The sequence below is a fragment of the Cibotium barometz genome, chromosome 46 (assembly GCF_041138505.1).
Source record: "Cibotium barometz isolate CiBa-2024 chromosome 46, ASM4113850v1, whole genome shotgun sequence".
In the NCBI taxonomy this organism is placed as follows: Eukaryota; Viridiplantae; Streptophyta; class Polypodiopsida; order Cyatheales; family Cibotiaceae; genus Cibotium; species Cibotium barometz.
The window spans coordinates 20,617,300-20,642,005 of NC_141091.1; the positions used below are offsets into that span (position 1 = coordinate 20,617,300).

Sequence of the window (24,706 nt, forward strand, 5' to 3'; positions counted from 1 at the left end):
ATGGTATTATCAACTTTTTGTCATTAACCATCATGTGATGACTCTATCACTAGTAGTGGTACTTGGGTAGCAATAGTCCATTTATGCCCCAAGATCAAATCTTCTTCCAGCACATACTCAACCAAGAAAAACTTGCAAGTAAGGGGGTTATTTGCAATATACATTGTATGCTCAAAGTACCCCAAACATGGCATGGTCAAGTCTTGTGTAAAGGGAATTCTTTCGGGATGAGCCATGAGCATTGGTTGTCCTAACAAATCCCATAACTCAAGGGTCATGAGATTATGTTCTCGTGTTGGATAAAGCTGTGCTTGAGTTGTGGTAATTTTATTTAAAATTTCTAGTCCAACCAGAATCCTAGGGATCTTTTTAGTAAGATATGTTGGAAGTTCCAGCTCCTCCTCCAAGGTCTCTTCCTCTCCGTAAAATAGCAATTGTACATTGCCTACTACATGAGTGTTCAAGGTGACTGTTTGCATGGATTCATCTATGAATTCAACGAGTCACGTATCCAAGTTCCATGAAAGATGGCATCATACTCAAGGAAATATAGGGTAACATGAAATGTAAATTCCACATCTCCACCAATTGTTTGAGTAGCATAGCTAAAGTAATCCGGACCTTCAATGCTTTGTCCATTGGCTCCTCTTGCAAGACCATTGTCTGTAAGGAATGAGTTTAGGTTGTCCCAATGAAAGTGTCTATTTTCATGATGTTATGACTGTACACTGGCACACTTGGCCCTCTGACAATTTTAAATGACATTTGTTTGGAAATTTGTGAATCCTTACAGTCCTATTCTATAGAGCTCTTCATGTCTTGGTATAACTCATGTTGAGCTCTTAAGGGTGCAAGTGCTGATGTTATGTTGGCTTCACCATGAGAGAAGAGCATTCCTCCAAATGAGGTTTTGAGAGACTGCTTTACTTTTGTAAGGGAATTATCGAATTCCTCATGTGCTTTCTCAACTGCATAATTTGTGCAGTCTGTCTCAAATGACTTTTCTGAAGAGAGTATGTCTTCCTCTTGAAAGGGAAAGTGGTACTCTAGGTTTTGTATTTTGGTTGCTTTTTTAAGTTTGGCATTATTAGGCTCAATGAGAACTGGTGATCCTGTAAGACACTCAACCACGCTAAGCATGCTCTTCTAAGCTTGCTTTTTGTGTTCCGCATATGTCATATGATCATGATTTTTAATTTGGGGTGGTTGATGGGTTCTAGTTCCTTGATTGGTCTATTAAGTGGACTGACTGACGAATCAAAACTTGTTTCATCTTCACCAAGTAACGTACTAGAACTTGTTTCATCTTCACTAAGTGACATACTAGAACTTGTTTTATCTTCTGACTTTCTTTGGATCATCAGGTTTTCTTTATGTTTGCCCATGCGATGAGATCGAATTTTCTTTTGGGCTTTTGTGTCCTGTGTCGCACGTATGGGAGTTGGGGTTTGCGTGGTAGCCCTTGAGGTGGATGCTTCTGCATCATGTGTAACCTTTGACTTTTTTGGGTTTATGTCCTCCACGGGCTCCTTTTCTCGGTCCTTCAATTCAACCTTGGTTTCGATAGTCTCTTGTCCCTTGCTTTTCTTGGGTTTAAAAGGTTTTGTTTTCTATTTTGGGTTCTACTTTAAAGCATATTCTTCTACCCATGTTGAGGTATTATCTTTTGCGTTCTTTGTTATCGTCTCTCATGCCTTGGCTTGTAAGCGTGTAAGCACATTCAAGGGTACCGTGGATAATTGCCATTTTATACACTTAAGATGTTTAGGGTTGTATTTTGCAAGACAAGTTGCATTGAAGCAACTCGTCTTGGGCAATCTTAGAACATATGATCAATGCCACATCGTTCACACATGGGGTGCAAAGTGTTAGTAACTATGGACATAGAAGTATTCCAAACTTTGCAGTTTGCCACTTTGTAGGGTCCACAACAATAGAAACACTAAAGTATTCAATTAACTACCTCTTGAGGAATTTCTACCCTTTGGACTGCTTCTGTTTGATGCACGGGAGATGGGGGTTTTGAGTCAATTGTTGATGAATTGGGACACTTTTTGGTATCCTGATCAAAGGATTTACAATATATGCAGTACATAAAAATAGGTGCCTTGTATATGCACAATGTGGATTGGGATGGTCGTAGTGATTGCACTGAACACAAGGCATTTTGCTCCTCACTTGTAGCGGCATTAAGGATGGTTGATTTTGAAGGATCTCATCCTCTCTTAGAGATGTTGGTTGCAAGCTTTTAAGCAAGGCTGCATAGAATTTAGGAAATGACAATTTTGAGATCAATCTTTCTTTTGCCATTGCTTCACTTGGTTTAGATGAGGAACATCTCATAGCATGATTATCTTCCAGCATGTTGTCATCTAAACGTACTGCTTCTTTACAACATTGATCGAATGTTTCCAAGTTGGATACAATGATCAAGTTGTGTAAACTGTTTTTCTTTAAGTCCATCATGAAACATCTCTTCAATTGAGAATCGTTTAATTTCTCCCATGACTCACATCGTGAGTCCAAGAGTTTTATCCGAAGGATAAAGTCTCTAATGGTTTCGTTTGGGTTACGCTCAATTAAATAGAGTTCTTTTGCTGCACTCCACCGATTACCTTGTCTGGAAAAGCCATGGATAAAGGCTGTTTTCAAGGTTCTGAAGTTGGTTTTGATCGCTAGCATCAATGTGATGAACTATCGACTAGCTTTTCTCTCCAAGCATAGGTTCAACGCATACATTAGGGAAAAACGGAGCTCATTTTGGGGCCCTGTAAGAAATTCACTATTTTTCGATTTATTTCTCTCCTAAAAGATCTCAAAAATAATAAAATATGGAAACGTGGCTCAGAACTATCAGTAAGGACCACTGAACTTTCAGTTCAGAAAAGAATAAGATAATCTTTTGTCTAACTAACACGATTTTGCATTAAATATCTCCTTAATTTTTTTTGTTTCTTGAAGATTTCGCATCTCTTTTGACAACGTGTGCAGACCTCTCATAAAGAATCCATCACTGAACTTAATGATTGTATGGATACCGCCACACTTCCACAATTCATGTTACAAAAAGACTATGAGATTGACAAGCCAACTTTGCAACCTCAGAAGCACAAAAATGGCCGATACTAGTGAGTTACAATCTCAGAAGAAGCGATTATATCATCTTCACATCGACTTAGAAGAACAATATGCTCCAGCACAAAAAAGACGAAAGGATACAGTGCTAAATGCTCAACAACGGGAAAATATGAGAAGAGAAGGGCTCCAACATATTGACTTATGGTGTGATGGAAGTATATATTCAAAATGTCTAGTAAAAAACTCTACACCTCCATTTGTCAATCCAACCACACTATTGAGGTTTGCGGGCAATGGACAAAATGGACTTCTTGGTTATATTTCAGCACAGTCTGCATTTGCAGAAACATATAAAACAATGTACCTACAAGAAAAGGGAGCCAGGATTCAAGAGATAGCTATTCGTGCAAAATTGGAGCAGCAGTTGCAGAATGAAATTGAGGAGCATTCAAAGAGTGAAAAAGAGTTAACAAGATCAAGAAGGAAGAGAACCATGCTTGGAGACAGACAACGAAGCAAGAAGATTAAAAACATTGCAAATTTGAAGGCTGGGACTGGTGGATGCAAGTGAAGAATTCAGGAAGCAAGGTTAGTTTGCAATTTTTTATTTTTTAAACTCAAAAATGCTCTCAAATGACTATATCTATTTTGTCCATTAATGCAAAACAGGATTGGAAGTGTTGAATAATATAGGCATATTGTGTTATTACTATATTGTTACTATAGGAAATTATTGGAGCCTGCAAAAGAAAATATGGATCCCAACCTTCTTCCAGTTAAACAAATGAAAGGATTGCTTTCTTGTGGTGTAGCAAAAGGTTTGATTGAAGAAAAAAAATACAAAACAATCAAACGCAATGTTGTAGAGGACTTTATATCCAATAATCAAGTTGATGGTACTACAATCCAAGAGGCTCTTGATGTTAGTGGAGTTAGCAGGAAGGGATATAGTTTGATTTTCCATGCGATATCCTCAACTTTGAGAGATCAAAGGATTAAACGAGTTTTACTGCCAAATCCAGCAACAGTGTGGAAGATAAGAGGTCATTTGAATGAAAGTATAGATGAGTTTATTGGACCATATATCCATATTGAAGAAATATTTCATGGTGCTAAAGGAACCACTGTGTATGACCCTTGGAACAATATATTTGTAGATCTACAACAACTTCAAAGAAGAATGGTCGAGTTTTATGGAATAACATTTGAAGAGTGCAAAGGCATTTTGAAATTTGTTATCAAACTGGATGAGTGTGAGGTTGTAAAGGAAAAGAAAATGGAAAGGATTACTATCACATTGATGAATGGAGCACTTGATACATCATTGAATGAAGCGAGTTCGAAGTATTTTAGTGTGCAGTCGGAGAAACACATATGGTGGTTGGGCTCATTCCAGGTATGATCATTTTTTATTTCGTACTTGATTTTAGTCAATGTTTTCAAATCTTTTATAGTAAGACTTTTGTTTTGTATAATCACAGGTAAAGACAGAAGACCATGAAACACTAGATTGGGTGTTTCACCACACGGAAATACCAAGAATAATTAAAAGACAAGTGCAAGGAGAGAATCTCCATGTTGCAGGAAAAGGTGATTTTCAAGTAGAGTGGCATATGGCGGGGGATCTTAAAACACTTAAGTGCATGTATAACGTTAGTAAAGGAGGTAACTCAAAGTCTCCTTGTCTTTACTGCAAAGAATCAGCGCAAGTAATGGATTCCAAATGGTGGAAGAGAGCACCTAATAGAGATAAAGTTGACCCTGACTTCAAGGCCATTCTTGACATTCCACTATGTAATGTTCACATATGCACATTGCATGCTCTATGTCAAATTATTGAGAAATTGGTATTTTTGTATATTGGATTTGCTTGGAAACTCCGTCCCCCGAAAGAAATAGAAAGGATGCTCTTCATGCATTGGAAAAAGTGTTATCCGATATAGGTCTGCATGGAGGTGATGTTCATATCACAAAGGATTTTAAAAAGTCTACCAATGGCAAGGAGGTACCAATCAATCCCTCTATTGGTGGTGTTAAGGCAAGAAGATTCTTGTCTCGACCCAAACACAATAGTAAGCAAGTAAGGCAAGGTAGAACAGTTTCAAGGATTAGTTATGGATTGTGGAAGCAAGTCCATAATGCCGTGAAAGATCATGAGGTAGATGGGGAAGCACGAAATGTGAAGGCAGAGGTGTGGAGGTCTCTTGATCAACTCTTCATGTTCTGTGACAATGTAACATGGACAAAGAGTGATTACAAGAACTTTGAAGAGGCAATTAAACATTTTGGGAAGTCAATGAAAGACGCATGGACAGCCTGCAATATAACTCACTACATGGTAAAGTGATGTCTTCTTCTTTTACTTAAGTGTGATCCTCTTTTCTTTTATAACTTACTATGCATTCTTATGTCTTTGTGAAAACAGCATATCATCTACAACCACCTTCCCTATTTTGTCAAAAAGTATGGATGCCCAGCAATTTGGTCTACCCAAGGCATGGAGAAGTCTCACTACATGGCACGTAATGCATTTTTCAGACACACACAACACTATGGAGGGAGTCAAAAGGCAAATAGTCTGAAGGAAGTCTTCTAATGGTTTTACCGAGGCATTCTACAAAGGCTGCATGCTAAAAGAAAAGTTGCTAGTTCCAAAGTCAAGCTTGCTTTTATTCTAGCCCAAAAGCAAAGACGAAGACAAACTTTGGACAATTCAATGGCAGCAGAGAGACATAGACAGTGGAGGGATTCGAAGATATTTAGAAACCATAAATGGACAAGTAAACATGAATAGCAGTTTGTAACTTATTGGTGTTATGTCCACATGTTTTCAAACTCAATCAATAGATTTTTATTCTGTGGAACAAGTGACTCTTGGTGTAATGCCTATATGTTTTGAGACTACCACCAATCAAGACACCTGGAAGCATGGGCACTGCATAGTTGTTGCTCTGAACATCAAAATCTTCAACTGGCTGTGCTGCCCTAAGAGTTTTAGTCCTCAGTTGAACAAGGTCAAGAGCAGCCACTTGCAGCCCCTCATCCTCGAGGTTGATATCTTCTTCCTGCTCTGCCATATCTGTTGCCATAGGAATATCCTCTTTTACCTCTGCTACAGATATATCTTCTTCTTCAGTCTCCTGCCCTTGCTCTTCTAGAGATTGCTGTTGAAAGACAATGTACATAAGGAATGCCATGTTTTCCTCAAGCACTCTTTCTGGTGTGCAAGTTACAGCTGAATTTATATTCCTCAAGCAGGCTGTCAAACCTTCTATTCACATGGTACCTCAGCCTGTCAATGGAGACAATATGATTTAAATGCACAAAAACCTTTTCACCTTCCACAATCCTTCCTGCCTCTGTCAGTTGTTTGAAGGTATCCCAATGGTCTGAAAGGAAATCTCTATGATGGTCCAAAAGAGAGCTCATAGTGAACTCCCTGTTGAAAATACCGTGGTATATGTGGAAGTTCCTCTGAGCCTTGCACTTGTGAAGAAAGTCAAATAGGAGCAAATCTGGAGATTTGTCCTCTTCTGGTTCCCTTTGTTTTGAAAGGGAAGACTCACCTTTCTGCTCTAGTCTCTTGCTTTTGCCTGAACCAAAATTTATATAACATGAATTCTATATGCTCACATATGCAATCAGATAATGTATAGGATATCACCAAAAAACTCTCTTCATAAGCACACACGAATCACCTGGTGATTGCTGTGGTCTGAGTATAGCAGCAGAAAAGTCTAGCTTCCTCTTGAAAGGAGGGGCCTGAGAATCAACTGTTCCAAAGCAAAAACCTTTCTCATCATCAAGAAAGACATCCCCATGGACATAGAAAGCAAAACAATGAGGAAACAGTAAAAACCAAAAGGGACACAAGAATTTGCAACAAAACGCGATGCAGATCCATTTGAAAAATGTCAAGTGCTCTCCTCGCATTTTGTTGCAAATTCTAAATTTCTATTGACATCCATCTCCAATCAAATGCTAGGGATATCTCACAATGTTCAGGACAGTAAATGATACCAGGAGGAATTCCCCAGGGCAAAAGAGATTAAAAGAAGGAGGAAAAAATAAAAACTAAAACAAATATCAGAATTTGCAGGAAAACGCGATTTGGAGCATTTGGAAAATGTAAACCACTATAATCGCATTTTGTTGCAAAATTCTAAATCCTATTCATATCCATCTCTAATCAAATCCTGGGGTGATCTGCTAGATTTCTAGGCACTGAGATTCAAGAATTCTACAGATGGAAGAAATATATATCAGAAAACATTAGAAAGGGTATAGATCTCTGACCTTTCTTTTCCTCTTCCATACTATTGGAGTAGCCCTGGAGATTCTCCTGCTCTCTTCCAAACTTGAGCTGTAGCACTGGTAACCTGGAGATCTGGTAATGGTAGTAGTCTTCAGACAGGTTGCAGAGTGGATGGAGTGTGTTGGGTAGAAAGTGATCAAAGTGGGAAAGAAAAGGATGATGGGAGGGTGCTGGCAGGGATGGAAGACGGGGAGGGAAAAGTGTTAATGGATCTAATTATGAAATCATGATTGGCACAATTTCCAAGGCAAAAAGTGACCCACAAATTTCAAATTCCAAAAGACCTGGTGGGACCCACACGTGTTAAAAAACGACTATATTTTACACGTGTGGTATTTAATAACTTCTTTATTTGTATTTTGTAATAATCTACTCTCTTAACTTAGTTCTCTTGCATCTCTACCTCCCTACTCTACACCATCAGCATCCAGACCAGCAGCAGAGATTCATCCCCAGCACAGGATACTCATCATCAGCACAGCACACTTGCAGATAGCTTCCAGGTTAGTAAGAAAATCTTTTTCCTTTTCTTCTTGTTTAATAGTATATTAGGGTAAGGAACTGATTGATGTGATGTAGGTTAGATATTATGATAAATATTATATGCATTTTTTAGATTTTCTCCACTGCATGTAGAAGCAGGAAGACTTTTTATTTGGGCCTGTTGAATGAGAGCTTGATCACTTCTTGATGTCCATAGGCTCAATCCATGTTGCACCAAGCTGCATACACACTGAAATGACTAAAGGCATGCTGAAGTATGCTGTCTCTAGAATTTGCAGCAAAACGCGAGGAGAGGGCTTTAGAAATCTCAAACAGCCCAAATCGCATTTTGTTGCAAATTTGAAAATGCTTCTTCATCCACCCATTTCATTGTGATTTTGTAACTTTCTAGGCTATTCAAGGTTGCATAGTTCTTGCATAAACTCAATACATATTGTTTATAGTTGAAAAGACAGAGAATTCATTGTAGGGATGCAATAGCATGTTATTTCAGGTATTTGCAGAAAAATGCGATTATGAGCTGTTAGAAATTTCAAATCATCATAATCGCGTTTTGTTGCAAATTGTTCAATTTTGCTTTATCCAATTTGTCATCACCTTCTTTTATCATTCCATGTTCTCCATGGTTCTAATCTTTTTCTATTGCTTTGTATGGACCTTTTCAGAGTGATGGCAAGAACCAAGGCAACTGCAAGGAGGTCTGGCAAGGGGCCAGGGCTTGCAGCAGCAGCAGCTGGGGCTGATGTCAAGGAATCTAGTGTGCCTCCAAAAGGAAGAGTTGCACATGGCAGGAAGGGGAAGCCAATGAGCATGCTGCAGCAAAAGTCCAAGAGGTTAAAACATTCTGCAGGTGTGCTAAAGGAGATCAGGAAACAACAAAAAGCTATAGGCTTTGCAATCCCCAAGGCACCTTTTCAGAGGCTAGTGAGAGAAATTTGTGATAGCTGGCACCTTGGTTTCAGGTGGAACAGGACTGCCATTCTTTCCTTACAGGAAATGGCAGAGGATTACTTGGAGAAGTACTTTGAAGATGCAATGCTTGTAGCAGCCCATGCTCACAGGGTAACTCTGATGGCCAAGGACTTCAACACATTGTCCAGAGTGAGGTGGAGGTATGACAAGCTGGTCCATCCTGTGGAATGGCAAGACATTAAAAATGAGAGACATATTATTAATTCCACCTACAAGGAAATTGAAGGCAGACAAGGTGAAGGTTGTTGAAGTGACCCACTGGCACCAGAGGGAAAGCTGCTTATGAGGAGTCACTGAAGCAGCAAATAGAAGAATCCAAATCTGCTATAGATGTGGAGACTGTACAGATGGAGCTACAGATACAGAGAAGGTTGCAGGAGCTGGGCCCTAACATAGTTGTCCATATTGAAGATGATTTTTCAGAGAATAATTTTGACTTGACAAAAGCATGCTTGGCAGCATTGGCTCATAAGAATGAGTATTGCTCAGATACTATCATTCTTGCAATGCTCTAGTAAGTGTCTTTTATTTTACATTTGTTTGCAAAACAATCCTTATTGTACCTCCTCCCTTATACCTTACCTTAATTATTGTTTTGTCCAGTAGCATGATGAGAAGCTGGCTGAACCATGCTGTACACCATACAGTTTATATTATTGATCCTGCAATTTCCTTCAAGTTAAGAGATCCAAAGGAAACTCCCATGGATATTTCCAATTGGTTCAGACACTGTGATTTTGATCATGTTGATATTTTGCTACTTCCATACCATAACAAGTATGTGTGTGGCTGCTTCTTTTGGGATTTTCCTTCAAGATTGAGTACTCTTGTAGCCTTTGATTTCTTAATGCTTTTTTCCTTATGCAGTGACCACTGGAGCTTTGCTTCTATTGACATCCAGCAGAAGCAATGCTTTTTATTCAACTCTCTTAGAAACACACACAGAGAGGTTAAATTGTAAGTGGTTTGTGTGCTATTTTTAACTTTAAACTTCATTATTTGGATTTAATGCACACTAACTGAATTATATGTATTGCAGTTGTATTAGAAGACTTCTAGATGCATTGGATCAGTGTCCTCCTAATGTCAATCTTTTGGATTCAATAGAGCCAATAGATTTAGAGGTAGAAAGTTGTTCCCTCTATTGATGTCTATTTCATGCTATGCCTTTGAACTTATTGAATAATTTTATTTTGTTCAGACATTAACAGTTTCTAACATATCTTTCCAACTATCCAGACACCACAACAAGATGATTCAAGTAGCTGTGGCTGGAGAGTGATTAGTGCCAAATATATACTTTCAAGCTATTTTGAGATAGGATAGCCAGAGCTTGTAAGAAAAAATAATTTTCATTTAGCTTCAAAAAATTTGATATTGGTACAAAGTGTTCTAAATCATCATATCTCATTGCAGATGAGAGAAGATAGCTTCAACTCGAGCTATGTGTATAGTTTCAGAGCTGATATAATTTGGAAGTTTTTGAAGTATGCCTTCCCCAAACCTATTGTACCAGCTACTGTCGAGTTGGGTGAGAGCTCTAAAGTCCGAGAAGGTGTCATACACCTTGATGACACAGATGATGCAGATGTGGTGCCACAAGAACAAGGACCTAGTGCTGATGAGGAGAAGCCACAAGAACAAGGACCTGCTACTGCTGATGTTATTGAGGAAATGATGGAGCAGCAGCAAACAGATGCTCCAGGGGCAGTAGAGGAGACAATGGAGCAGCACCAAGAGACTGTACATGACAGGATGGAGCAGCAGAAAGTAGATTCTCCAAATAAAGATGATACGGTGAGCTTGGACCATGTAGAGCAGCCTCTAGATCAGCCTGTAGATAAATAGAAAATTGTTGTCAAGAATATGTTCTACATATATAATTAAACACTTCTGTACATAATTTTACATTTCTGAATATAATACCTTTGTTTATGGAGTCTGTGTTATCTCAATTTTCAAATTTTCAATGTCTTTGCATTTTATTGATCTCTCTCTTCTTTTGAGCACCTGCAAAAAAGCAATATGAAACAATAGGGTAAAGTAAACTAATAGCAGTGCTTAATGAGACTAGGATAAGTCACATGGTATACCTTCTTATTGTTGTAGATAAATAAAAAGTCCTTTGAAATAGAACCTTCTGTCTCAAATAGAATGTCATTGCGCAATTGAGCTAGGGAGCAACATTGTCTTAATGTGATATTGACTAGCACATCACCATTCTCAACAACATCAATATCAAGAAGTTTATTTTCTGCACCAAAAGAATCTTCATCTTGATCCATTGGGACTAGTTTTGTACCTAGCATTCGACTGTGCTTATAATAAAAAGAAAAAAATGAAATTTTGTGATGCAACCATGTACTTCAGTTGCATAGAAGGTTGGACAACCTCACAAAATACTGAACTACATGTCTTCTTATCCCAACCTTTATCCAAAAATTGTGGCATGCATGCCAGACTTGTTGCTTTAACTGTGAACATTGTTTTTAAAACCTTCACTGGAAAGGTATTAAACAAGTCTACAAAAACTGTGAGAGGCATGCATGAAGAAATTTTTATTATCCTTGTGGCAATATTGGGCCTCAGAGCTTTCTGTACTTCTTTGAAAAGCTTGGCTCTATATGCCTCTGTAACACTAAAATGTGGGAGAGGCCAATCCACTGAATTCCATGCTGGAAGGTCTTGTTTTCTTAACACACCATGTGTGTTTGCATTGTCCAGCAACAACTGATAAAAATGATCAGTAAAAAATATACCGGATTGAGCTAGCTCTATTGCACATCGACCTTCGTATTGTTGTTCTCCTATCGATCCATGCAAAACATCTATAAATCCCAGAATACAATCGATGTTTTGCCATGTCTCATACGATGAAGGGTATAAATCTGAAATAAAATAACACAAGAATATCAATAAGCAAAGAAAGAAAGCTTTGTCTTAAAAATCCATGCACCTCATAAAGAACAAAATCACAATAGAAAAATATACAATTAGGCCTGTGTTGCGGAAGATCATTTGGATAGTCTCGCAAGACAAGTTCTTTATGCATGTACACATGCTGAATCAAAACTTATTTCACCGATATCTTTCCTCTGGTGATTTTAAAATCTCGTACTCTTCCCTTCCATGATGCCAAGAAAATGTTTTTTGTCTAGGGTCTCTTTCTTTTACTAGGTTGCATGAGCACCCATGCTCCTTTCGAAACAGTAAACCTTTCCCAAGTTCCTTCCGTTTTGACTGTACTTGAATTCTCTACCAAAGAAATAGAAGAAGCAGGTCGACGGGGTAAGGATGTGTGGTATAATTCTGCCTTCATAGCATTATCATCCACAGAGCGTCTTCCACAAGAACGACCATAGTTTTTATTCACCATGGATACCTTGTGAATCTGTAACCACAGCAAAGTAATGTAAACAAGATAACAAAGTGAAGTTTCAAGAAAGAGAAAGTGGGCAGACAGATAGTTGACAAGAAACATCTTACTCTAAGCCAAACAGGATCAAGGGAGCAGTTTTGGAAAAGAAGAGGTTGCTGCACAATGAGGCAGTGGTGTAGAATGGTAGACCTTTCGAAGGAAAGGCAGCACAACAATTCAAAGTTCAAAGGGAGGTGGAAGCGGGAAGGCCCTTGTCAGAGAAAATGTCAGACTAGATTCTATCTTCATGTCCAAAGATCTTGTGAGAATAAAAAACCAATCTCCACATTAATGTAGCACGCTTGTACCTACATAAAATATTGTTTCTTTTATCTATTTTCTTTTATTTTTGTGAATTTCCAACGTTACATTGGCCCTCTATTCATTGGTTGAGAGCTTATTTTTCCAAACCGTAAAAGGCCCCAAAATGAGCTCTCTTTTTCCCTAATGTACCTTGGTGGGGCAGTTGGGGTTTCCAAAGGCTTCACATCTCTGTTCAAACATTTGTATGAATTGAACAAGATTTGTTGTTCTATCATATTTGCCCATGATTTTGGTAATTTGTACAGTCGTATGTTTGTATGAGTCACTAAGGCCATCAGTGAGTGCTCTTGTGGTAAGGACTCACTTAGTCCTTGGGGGTAACCCTCCTTCCTAGACTAGTCAATATGTCCAAGGTGTGGGTATCCACGGCTTGAAAAGGGTTGGTACCTATAAGATTGCTGGGAATATTAGGTAAGGAACCAATGCCAGGTGGGATCGAAGTGACAGGGGGTGTAAAACTCGATGACAAGCTTGTTATAGGCATGGCCAATTGTATTGGGAGATACATTTATGGCATAGATCTCAATGGCTCGAAGATGTCAGCCATTGGGTTCAATCCTTGTATAATCCCTGGCAATCTCTCTATCGTTGCCATGTCTAATTGCCTAATTGCTCCTTAATGAGCAAGCACGTGTTTTTTTTAACTTTTTATATTTTCTCACAGCCCGTTTTATTACAGCCTCAAGAGGCTTGGCGTTCTCTTCATTGGGTCAAACGAGTGTCCATTCGTCCTAATTAGCTTAGGCGCTATACGCACATGAATGACCTCTTAAAGATATTTTTTTGAAAAATTGTGCATGCTAGTAACTTCCCAGATAGAAGAGGTCCTAAAACCTATTTTCCATCAATGTCTTCAGACAAAAAAATTTTCCAAATTTTTTTTCCCTATTTCATAGCACGTTTTTGAGGGTGTTCCAAAAGGAAATTTAAAAAACTCTGTATGAGAGAGTTGTAGTATTTTTGGTGTATTACAACTTTGTTCCCTTGAGTTGTTCGTGATTTTGTCATTTAGATCCTAAAAAAAGAGGCCCGAATATGGTTCGACGTTATTTTTGCGCTGTTTTTTACAAATTTTTGTGATTTTCAAGCTGTTTTTTAACCTCGATTTTCGGGTCGAGTTTTAGAGACTGCTGGTTTGAGGCTAAAACGTTCGATTTTGACTTCGAACGGTGGGACCAAAGTTGAAGAGCTCGATATGTTAGCTTTCCGATGAGCCCTAGAACGCCTTCATCAGATATACGGTTTAGGATTACAAGCTTCCAAACAGGGGTGTTTTTTTAGAGTCTTTTTTTTTGGGGCATGAACAAAGTGTTTCACACCGTGAAACCTTAGCGTTTCACGCCATGAATGGGACTACATGAAAAAAATAAATTTGATTTTTTTTTGCGTGAACATTTTGAACCAGATTTCACGAGAAAATTAAATTTAAATTTAAATTATTATTTTTTTACGTGAACGAAGTGTTTTTTTTGTGTGAACGAAGTGTTTTTTTGCGTAAATGAAGTGTTTTACACCGTGAACCGAACTTCATGGAAAAATTAAATTCGATTTTTATTTTTAGTGTAGACTTCTAGGGCGTGAAACCTTAGGCCATGAAAGTACAGAAATGGTTCACGGCGTGAACTATTTTTTTTTTGAATTTTTTTTTCGACATGGACTCCTAGGGTGTGAAACCTTAGGCCCCGTGAAAGTGCAGAAATGGTTCACAGGGTGAACCATTTTTTTCGATTTGTTTTTCAGGGTCTAGTAGGAAATACGAATTTTTTTTTGGGAGATATTTTTTAAATTTAAAATTAAGAAGATATGGATATTTTTCCAAAAAGATAAGTGAGAATAAAAAAAGTCAACCTTTTTATGACACCCCTTACACCCTTCATAAATGGCTCCCACAATGGACAATTTGATAACTCATGAGCATCTATCTACTCATTGAATGCTCATTTAGCCTTAATGAGTTATGTAAAAAAGTGATTAAGAATTAATCAAAGATTAATCCTTTCACTAATCTTTCTCTCTTTTATACTAATCAAGGACTCTAATTAACACTAATCCCTAATTAATTCACACAATGGAGCACATCATTGGATAGAGCAAGGAAATGCTAATCTATATGCATCAACAAATGTTTAAATTAATCTAAAATAGGAGATTAATTAGACTCTTAATTTCGATCTCCTCTTTTAAGACAAAATTAATCTAAGAGTCAAATTCCTCCAATTGATGTAATTTAGGTGTCTAGGCACTTTAGGCTCATAAGAGGCCTAATGCTATTACAATAACTACTCTCATAATATATCCATGAAGTGCATCGTAACTTGCTACCACATGCTCTTGAAGCAAGAATCACCATAAATACTCCATCACACCATTACGGGCTCCTATGCAAGTTGTAGCTTTGGACAACATTGCTTCATATCTTGAATGTATGACCCTTTGGTATATCTATCGTGACTCCTTGATGTAAGATAATGGTGGTAGCTCTTGTTAACCCTAGGAATGGGTTAATACCAAGTGGACAAGATACTGGCCTAAACACAATGCCCTCCTTCTTAGCTTTAAGTGTAAGAGCGGATACAATCCTCCCTGACTTCGGTTTTGGAACACTACTAATGAGAGCATTAACTACCAGAGTGTCTAGGGAGACCTCTGCACTCTCATCCTGGACTATGGCAGGTGTGCTAGGACCACCCTGCCTCTTAGGACATGTTTACTTGGGATGACAATAGAAGCACCGCTCTCTCTTGTACTACTCTAACTCAACACTCATTAACCGACCATCGATTATGTCGTGACTAGTCTTCTCCTTTGGATTTAGACTTAATTTTTCCTCTTTAGGACTACCGCTACTACTAGAGTTGCTTATGTTAACTTTGTAGCAATGTGATTAGCTATGGTGGATCAAATACAAGAATCAACATGATTAGCAAGTAATTAGAAAGCGATTAAGGTAAGATTAGTGCACAATTAATATAGTAGTATAATGTAGGCATGGATACTCAAAACCCATCAAATTCTCATTAGACCAATGCCTCATTTTATAGCTTTTACATCCATAAGGTGCCAAGCACCTAATCCACTGATTTCTCCTTGAATTGTGCCATCTCCCCTACATATGGGGGCACCTTTTCCTAGAATCTTTCCACAGCCCTATATTCACTCATGCTACCCTTGATTCTCTCATCCAGTAGATTCTTCTCACCTTTTCACTGCTACCCACTCAATTACATACTCCCTTTTATAGTTTCTAGCTAAGGGCTTGTTCCGGCACACACCCATTCAACAGCTTAGATGATTAGGAATCCCCTTTGCTCTATGAATTATGCTTAACTGGTGAGGAATTCCCTTGAGAGGACTTTGACTGGTCCTTAGCTATTACCTTTGGCTTCCCATTGTTATGCTTGAGCTCTTGGAGCTGTGCAAGACAAATGGCTTCAACCATACTTTAGGACAAGTAGCTTGCACATCATATTTGGTACTAAGATCTAGACCAAACATGAAGTCCTCAAGTCTATCCTCATCTGACTCATGCAATTGAATGCCTAACTGGGTCACCTTATTTTGGCGAAGTTAAGAACCGACAGAGATGCCCGCCTTTAGGCCCCGGAACTCCGTAAGGTTCTCCAAATACTGAGGTGGTAAAAAACGTAACTTCACATCTTTAACAAAATCCTCTCGCTCGCTAACTTTGACTCTGGTAGGCCTAAAATACGTAATGCACCTAACTTCTTATCTACCCATCCCTAATACCATAGTGCTGCATCCCCTGTAAAGTGCATAGATGCAAGCAAAACCTTTTGGGTCACTTCTAGACACAAGAGCAAGGACACAAACTGATGAACAAATGAGTGAACAACATTATCATCCACCTTACCATCATACTTACGAAACTGGGTCTTCCCTTGAATGTCAAGATAGTAGAGCTTGCCAAGGAAGCCTTCATCACCTCCACAATGGTGTGCACCAAAATTGAAATGTCGGGAAGGTGAGCTATGCCACTCCGAGAGGTCGAAACTTCATCTCATTGGTTGCTTATCGTGCTTCACATTCTAACCGCTTTTCTTTGTATTGAACTTCAAGCTCTCTTGCTCGAGCTTCCCTTTCCCTCTCTTTCTCTTCATGCCAAGCTTGGATCTCCTATTCCTGAGTGACCGCTAATAGAGCCACTTGCTTCTCCTAAGAGGTGGCAAACTAAGTAGCTTGTTGGGTGGACTTCATTTGAAAAATGTGAGAGACCTCAGTACAAACACTTTCTTATTGAACTTGAAAGAGTGTAGGGAAGAGAAGAAAGACACCCCGATGGGATCCCAACCAACGGTCTTAAGGACCCCCTCCTTTGTGACCAAAGAAGTATTTGCTTTTTATTGTTGCAACTTGTAGATGTGTACAATGGTGATCCTTTGATGAATGACGATGCTGGTACCTTAAAGCTTAGCCCTCCTTAGATGATCCGGAAGCAAAATGCTAATGTTAGCCTCCTTCTAATGGCAAAAAACAGCACATGCACACGTGCTATCCAGTCGCTTTCTTGGCTCCGAGAAACGGTACCTTTCTTGCCCCCAAGTCACCCCCAACCATAGACGATTGTTTTGGCAAATAGGCGCACTTTGTTTTTGTGTAGAAGAACATAAAGCTTGATTGTATGGCAACTTTGTTTATGACACATATCTTTGAAAAGAGTGGGGAAGGAGAGAGCTTAAGCTCTTGCAAGCACACACACACACACACACACACACACACACACACACACACACACACAAGATGGGAGGCTAAACCCTTCTTCTTCTTCACCACAAAAGAATAGTGACAAAAGATAACATAAGAGTATACATAAGTATGAGTGTCATAAGTGAACTAGTGTCCATAGTGTGTGGACATGATATATAGATGAGCTAGTAAGATAAGCATGCCATAACTTGGGTGGACTAGGTAGGTGTAGTCCAGCTGTAGAAGTACTTGCATGTGTACTTACATGTTGTTTTATTGTCCATGGCATTTAAAGAGCTCATGAGCTTTTTAATTTGTATGATCCCGTACACATCTTATCACATCAGATACACATCTTATCACATCCGTTACACATCTTATCACATCCGATACACATCTTATCACATCATATATACATCTTATCACATCACTTTACATGTTATTACTATTTAATAGCTTTTTTCTAGATTGATACCGATAATAGGACTTTTTTTTCTAATCTTCATTTAAATTAAAGATTCTTTTCTGATGACTATTAACTGCAAGCAAGGAAATATATGCTTTTAGACATGTATACATGTATATAAAATTCTTTAGATAAATAGGTGTGCAACTACATATAGAATTACGTAGAAGAAATGTATGTGTGTGTGTGTGTGGTTCAAATGGTATCATAGTAGATTCGAGCTCCAGGGTACCACCACTAGCACACGTGGTCATATTCTCAGGAACGAGATGCCCTTCGACAAGTGCATCAAGGTCGACATACACTTCAGGTAAGGGCAAAGCCCTTGGTCTACTCCAAAATTGCATCTGAGGTCATTTCGGGCCTCGTTTCCACACTTAAGTGCTGCACAGCCATTTTCGTCATTTTCTGTAGAGCAGGTCCATTTTCTACACAGTCTACAGATTTGGTCTTTTTGTGTGAAAGACAGGTTGTAGGTGGCAAGAACCAGGTATATTGGTTGCAAGTCACAGAAATATAGGTTGCAGTTTACAAGTCATCATTACAGGTTGCAGATTTGGGCGTTTCTATTTCGTTGGTTGGAGTTAGGATTTGTGGCTCAGACTTGAGTCATTGGCATAGTAAATCTTGGAAGACATAGTGTTGATGCATTTATGCATTGTTACAACACCTACTAGTGGGCTTGTTACACATATTTGGGCATTGTTCAACATTCAGAAGTTAGATGGCACTAACTTCCCATTCTGGAAAGAGCAGATTTATAATGTCTTGGTGTAGAAAAAGCAGATTAAGCCTATCAAGCTAAAAGGAGTCAAACCAGAAGCTATGCCATAGGAGGAATGGCAAGACTTGTATGAGCTTGCTAGGTCTACCATCTTGCTAACACTCTCTAAATTTGTTTACTTCAATGTCAAAGACAAGACCACCAGTTATGATTTATGGCAAAAATTATGTGACTTATATGAGAAGCAGAGTGCAGGTGCTCAGGTTTATTGGCTGAAACAATTGGTTGACTTGAAGATGAAGGAAGGGATGTCCATGTCCAATCATCTTAATGAGTTCAACACTATTTTTAGTCAGCTACCTATCAGCACAGGGCATTACGTTTAATGATTCTGTTGATGAAAGCTATGTTCTTGTTGGTCACATTGCCGGAGAGCTAGGACAACTTTCGGATAGCTCATAGTAATTCTGGCCCTGCTGATGGTCTTACAAGTGCAAATATTGAAGGTAGTTTGCTAATAGAAGAAGTAACTAGAAAGTACATGGAACCAGCCAAGGGTTCTAGTGCCCTCATGGTGAGGGGGAGATGCAAAGGAAAAGTCTACAGAGAGAAATCAGTCTCGTAGCAAATCATGTGGTCACAGCAAGAAGGACATTGAGTGCTATTACCGCAAAAATAAGGGCCATGTGAAGAAAGACTGTTACAAGTGGAAACGTGATAAGGGAAAGGATAAAGATGAGACGAGCTCAAAAAATTCCAAAGCCATAGTGAAGATTGAAGAGATCACTTCTACATGCATTGAGGATGAGGATTCTGATGAGAATGAAGATTTTGATGTGTTTTTTTTCCCACACATAGATTATTCTATTAGTTATCAAAAGACAGCCCAAGGGGCTACAAAACCATGAAGTAGAGATACACTAGTGGCTATGGGAGACTCTCCCTAGCAATGGCAATGGCCAAAAAAACAAGAGACTAGATCATATGATAGGAGGGGGGAAAAGCCACATGGGTGGCCTATAATGCCAGCTGACCCTTCCCTACTAAAGGGAGTAGAAGGTTCCACTCTGTCGCCATAAGCTGTGGAAAGCCTGACGGCGATGCTCCACACTATCGGAGGAGCCCTAAATGCGGTCAAACTGACCCCACAGGGTGTGTATCAGCTCCTGCCCCACAGGCCGTGAATAGTCTCTGCAAGTGGCTCCAGGCGCCCCTCAAAAACTCGGAAGCAGCACGCCCTCCAGATGAACCATAGTGTGAGACTACTAATAAACTCCCACCGAAGGTCGCGCTCTCATGTCCACATGGCTGCCAAAAAGTCTTGGATCGGATAGAGTCGTGGTAGCCTAGAACGAAGCCCGATCATCTGGCTGTCTGGCTCTGTCTCGTACGCCATGGTTGGTCCGAATGTCGTGGACCATGCAGCCGCTCCCCAAGTATAAAGACGCTCCGGGGAGGTAGGAACCATCAAGCGAAGAATCCGCAGCCAAATCTACTGTGTCTGGGGATAGTCCCAGAGACAGTGGCACTGTGTCTCAGCTGAGTGCGAGAGCAGAGAGGGCAGGAAGCCGATCGTCCGCCATAAGCAAGCCACACTCCCACTGCTGTGCCATGATGTGTAGTAAGCCACTGGAAAGTAGTAATCCTCCTCGCCTGTCTACTAGCCCAAAGCCTCATCGAGAAATCTGTCAAGAAATCCTGGGAGAGGCCCTGACGACGCCAATGCTCTGACACAGACTGCCTACTCGTCAAAATATGCCACCCCAATCTCACTGTGTACTGAAAGAACTGCATGCCTGGAGCATCCTGGGGTGCATAAGGATCCTGCCACATCCACTCCCTCGGGTCCCACTGTAGTCTAGCCACCAGGGGCCTCGCTCCAAAAGCCCAAATCCGCCAACTGTCATCAAAATCTGCAGGGTTAGGGTCGACTAGCCACTTGCCAGAAGCAGCAGCAGCCACCACCCTAATCCGCTGAAAAGTGCAATCTGCAATCTCTGAAGGCTCCTTCTCAATACGCCGTAGGCGTCCCTCAGCATGCACCTCAAAAACCAAACAACGGCCCGCGAACCCCAATCAGAATCTCAAAGCGTGTGAAAGCCCCCATCCAAGAAGGTGCCTGAGGTGCAAACGGTCGCTGCCAGTCCTTCGAGATGGCCTCACTGATCTTGGCCCGCATAATCAATCCCCCTCTCATGGCAGCAAGTCGCTCCTGCTGTATCACCTCGGGAAGGCTGCAAAAGTCCTACCACTCTCCATAGCTCCTCGTTGCGGGGCCTGCATCCATAGATCCCCAAGCCAAATGTGGCCTCGTACCAATCATGCGTCCATGCATACTACGCAGCCTGGGATTCCAGATAATCGGCTGACGGGCACGCTCCTCGTCAGCACAAGTGAGCGGCCGCTGTATAAGTCTAGGGCGTAGTAACTCCCAAGCCCTCAGCAGCACAAGTGAGCGGCCGCTGTATAAGTCCAGGGCGTAGTAACTCCCAAGCCCTCAGAACACAGCGCAAATCTGTCCTCCCAGCCTCTACTCAATCCAGTCCATCGCATCTCAGTGAAGATCCACCGAACATCAGGCACCCCCTAGAGGAGGAGCGCGGTCCCGAAGCCGTCTCAGCAGCAAGTCCTTCCAAGGCTCTCCCCCTAGAAGAAGACCTCTAACCATAAATTTTCCCAGCATAGCCCTGCTCTGAGAAGACGGATCAATGATCAAGCCTCCTAGGTACGGGGGAGGAGCAATGACTGCCCAAGCCACTTTGGCCCTGGCTGACTGTCCATCGCACCCCGACCACAAAAAGTTCCTTATCAGCCTGCTCAACCCAGCATGAGGTCACATACCACATGGTCGCTAAAAGCACATGATTAGCCACCACAACCCTCCCTGCCAAAGGCAGCCGTGCAGAGCTCCAATATAAAAGTTTCTTCCGCATGCTCAGCAGAGGAGGTGCAACCTGTTGCTCTGGCGACGGTAAGTCTATCCCAACCTGACACCCCAAATACCGCACCGCTGTGCCTGGCGGAATCCATCTAAAACCAAGACCTGGCATCCATCCAAGCTGGGGCAGGGGACTCACTAATCCAAAAGGCAACAGTTTTGTGCCAATTGATTAGCGCCTCTGAAGCATCACAGAAAGCCTACAAGGCCCTCTCAGCCCTATGCAAATTAGCCTCATGGCCCTTGCAGAAATAAGCCTGTGTCATCTGCGAATTCCGCATCCAACAACTCCTCCCCCCTCACTGGGATCTGCAATCCTCTCAGCCCAACCTCCTCTGCCAACAGAAACATACTCATGGCCTCGGCAAAGAAGAGGAAAAGGAAAGGAGCCAGCAGGCAGCCCTGTCGTACGGAATGTGTCAGAGGAAAACTAGGGCCTCGCCCTCCAGCCAACAATACCTGAGTATGCGCAGTGAAGTATAATGCAGCAATCCCTCGGATCCAGTCTGCCTCAAAGCCCATCCGAAGCATCGTGCCCTTAAGAAAGCCCCAATCAACTCGATCATAGGCTTTCTCAAAGTCAAGGAGTACAATCGCTAAGTCCTCACCCCTAAGATGGGCTAGTACCATGGCCTCCCAAAAAGTAAAAATGTTGTCAAGGATACTGCGTTCCTTGACAAAACCTATCTGCGTAGCGTGAATCAAATCCCCAAGAAAGGGCGGAATCCTCAAACTCAAAGTCTTAGCCAAGAGTTTGTAGACAGTATTGAGGATCATAATAGGTCGCCACTGCCGAAAATCATCAGACACCCCCTCCCCCTTGGGGATAAGAAAAATCAGGCCCTCTGAGAACTGTCGTGGCATAACCCCAGTGTCCCAGCACGTGTTGGAATCCTCTGTGGAGGCCAGGGCCTAGAAGATCCCAATGCTGCATAAAAAAATGGGGTGTGAGTCTGCCGTCCTCTCCCGGGCAACTGCTAAGAGCGCCTCATGTAACTCCAAATCACTAAGAGGCCGAGACAAGGCACTGCGCATATCATCTGTGATCCGTATCTGAATGTGCGCCCACACTGTGTGTCTGCAAGCATCTCGAGCCTCGGAGGGAGCCTCTGCAATTTTGTAGTGAGGAAATTTAAATCCTACTTATTGCCAAAATCTTTTATCATTCTCACAGAGCTAAAAATTTGTTTCCTGGGGTGTCATCTCAAATGACACTAAGTTCTAGGATCTCAAATGGCACTAAATTCTAGGATCTCAAAATGGGTTATGGCAAGAATTCCGATACTCATTCAAGGTAGAAGATAGTGTGCATGCACAATTAGCAGGGATTCTCACTTATAGAGTGCATGAAAAGGAGATTAAGGTGCCTGACGTAAAGACCCTACCATCACCACCACCACCACCCAAAACTATACCTAATGCATTCACCTTGTTTTTTGATGGAGCTTTTAGGCGAGCCACAAGTAAAGCAGAGGGAGGGCTAGTGTTGTTTGACCCAAATGGAGAAGTGGTTCTAAAAGAGAAAATCAAATTACCAAGTGCATCAAGCAACAATGGAGCAGAGTACGACATACTTCTCCATGGCTTGAAGATGTGTGTGGGTCAAAAGATCCAACGTCTTATGGTCAAAGGGGATGCACTTCTCATTGTAAAGCAAATTTTAGGCATTTGGGCATGCAAGAATGAAAGATTAAGTCAAAAGGTTCATGCTATCTGTAAGTTGTTTAATCAGTTTGAAGAAGTGCAATTGTATCATATTCCTAGGAAACAAAATGAGGATACTGATCTACTTGCACAACAAGCTATTGCATGTGTTAAGAAGGAAATGCAGGTAGTCTTGGCTGCAACGGCTATTAATTAAGCAACCACGGTACCAAGGAATGGAGACACTGGCTCCCATAGTGAGCTACATCTTGGAAGGTGAATTCCCACAAGACTTCGCAAGGGCACAAAAGAGGAGGCTCGTGAAAAAGGCAAGTACTTTCTTGTTCTTAGAAGGTGCCCTTTGCCAAAGAGGAAAAGATCAAGTTTGCCAGAGAATACCAATAACCAAGGAGATTCCAGCCATTTTAGAAGGTTTGCATGAAGAAGCATGTGGTGGCCATTTTGCTCAAGAACTAACTGCTGCTGTGAAAAAGATTTTGCTTACTGGGTATGTTTTGCCAAGCTTACATGTGGATGTCCAACATTGGTGTAGGAGCTGACTGCCAAGTCAATGGTAATAAGAGGTTGCTACATGGTCCACGACAATTAGTAATTGCAAATGGTCCCTTTGAAAAATGGGGCATTGATGCTATGGGTCCATTACCTAGGACCAAAAATGGTAAGCTTCATATATTGTTGGCTATAGACTATATGACTAGATGGGTAAAAGCTCAAAGTGTGGCAAGGGTAAATGAAAAGACAGTTAACACAGATTCGTCTACACACATATTTGTTGTAGATTTGGCACACCTTTGGATAATCTCTGATAATGGTCCAAGCTTTAGGAAGGGCCTACTCACTGAAGCTTGTGACGAGCTTCATATTTCCCATCGACATAGCACCCCCTACTATCCTCAATCAAATGGTTTGGTAGAAAAGGCTAATGGTATTATTGGAGGAATCATAAGGAAGATGGTCAAAAACAAGGCAAAACTATGGGACAACTTCTTGGATGGAGCATTATGGGCTTATCAAACTACTTACAACAAGGAGGCAACAGAGTTTACGCCCTTCTATTTGGTTTATGGGACAAGAAGCATTGCAGCCAATTGAGCTCACTATTCCAACAATGCTACTTGAGGAAAAGGAACACATGGAGATGAAGATGCATGGATGAATCGACTTACAATGTCCGAGTTTTCCAGGGCAGCCCTCCACCAATACCTGATTCATCGACTACCGGTGCAGGAGCGCCTGATTCATCTACTACGGGTACAGCACCTAGCAATAATTGGCAGATAAAGTATCTCCTCTCAGCGATACTGTCGTTTCTGGCGTTTCTGGCGTTAACTGGTGGCGTTGTCCGGATTCAATGTCGTACTTAAGTTTTAATTTCAACATGTTTGTACTAAAGGGAGTCTATAAGTGAGTGTGTAATAGATTAAACGAAAGATGTCCACGTGCCCAGCATGTCACCAGTTAGACAACTAGCCGAACTATCTATTATGCTTGATCTCAATGATCTTCTAGTGAAACATTGTTTCTCAAATTCATCAAGGCATGTAATTCTACACAATGGCAAGCAATGGTTGGTACTTTGATCGGGTTGCATGAAGTTT

At 40.8% G+C, this 24,706-nt stretch overlaps 1 pseudogene; it reads left to right on the forward strand.

Moving 5' to 3' along the window:
- Positions 1-22,383: 22,383 nt before the first annotated feature.
- Positions 22,384-24,472, forward strand: LOC147611965 (uncharacterized; annotated as a pseudogene).
- Positions 24,473-24,706: the final 234 nt, after the last annotated feature.